The sequence below is a fragment of the Phalaenopsis equestris genome, unplaced genomic scaffold, assembly GCF_001263595.1.
Source record: "Phalaenopsis equestris unplaced genomic scaffold, ASM126359v1 Scaffold000552, whole genome shotgun sequence".
In the NCBI taxonomy this organism is placed as follows: domain Eukaryota; kingdom Viridiplantae; phylum Streptophyta; class Magnoliopsida; order Asparagales; family Orchidaceae; genus Phalaenopsis; species Phalaenopsis equestris.
The window spans coordinates 1,005,361-1,006,008 of record NW_018164992.1 but is presented as its reverse complement, the minus strand read 5'-3'; the positions used below and the strand labels follow the sequence as shown (position 1 = coordinate 1,006,008).

Genomic DNA, 648 nt, shown 5'->3' with positions numbered 1-648 from the left:
TGCGTGAAAAGCGGCGTTCGCGAGTAATCGAGTCACAAAGGGTTCACCTAAGGCTGTTGATCCTATAGGAACTCAATTTCGGGCCCTCTACATGTTGGTCCTGAGCACTTGCAACTAAAAGTTGAGTGCTTGGAATCACTCATGAGAGTTCTTCACAAAAATGAGTCAAGAAGTGACTTGAAATTTTACGGGAGGTGGGCTCCATCGCTAGTCCACTAGGATGGTTAATAAGAACTCCTAAAGCTAGATCCTAGGTTCTAAGAGTAGGAGACTAAGACCTCACTAAAAATGAGGTCAACAATTATGGAGAAGGAAAAGAGGAATATCTCATAGGAGATGGGCACAGTTCCCGAATTCACTAATCCTAATTATCGCTCATGGAAGTTCCAATATCATTTAGTCATGTCTTGGTTGATCAATTCTATAACCGTAGAGATTGGAGAAAATTTCTCACTTTATAAGACAACACAAGTGATTTGAGAAGCTACCCGTGTGACTTTTTTGTAGTATTAAAAACACTGTAGAGTTGTTCGAGGTTGAGATAAAACTGCATGAACCTCGACAAGAAGAGTTAAGTGTGACTCAATACGTTAACATAATTACAAAGTACTGGTTACATATATATATATATATATATATATATATATA

At 38.1% G+C, this 648-nt stretch overlaps 1 protein-coding gene across 4 annotated transcripts in view; it reads left to right on the top strand.

The window, feature by feature from the left end:
• The window catches only part of LOC110029138 (alpha-mannosidase I MNS4), a 68,079-nt gene that overhangs the window by 34,409 nt on the left and 33,022 nt on the right, over window positions 1-648 (top strand). The gene's annotated exons all lie outside the window — the stretch shown is intronic.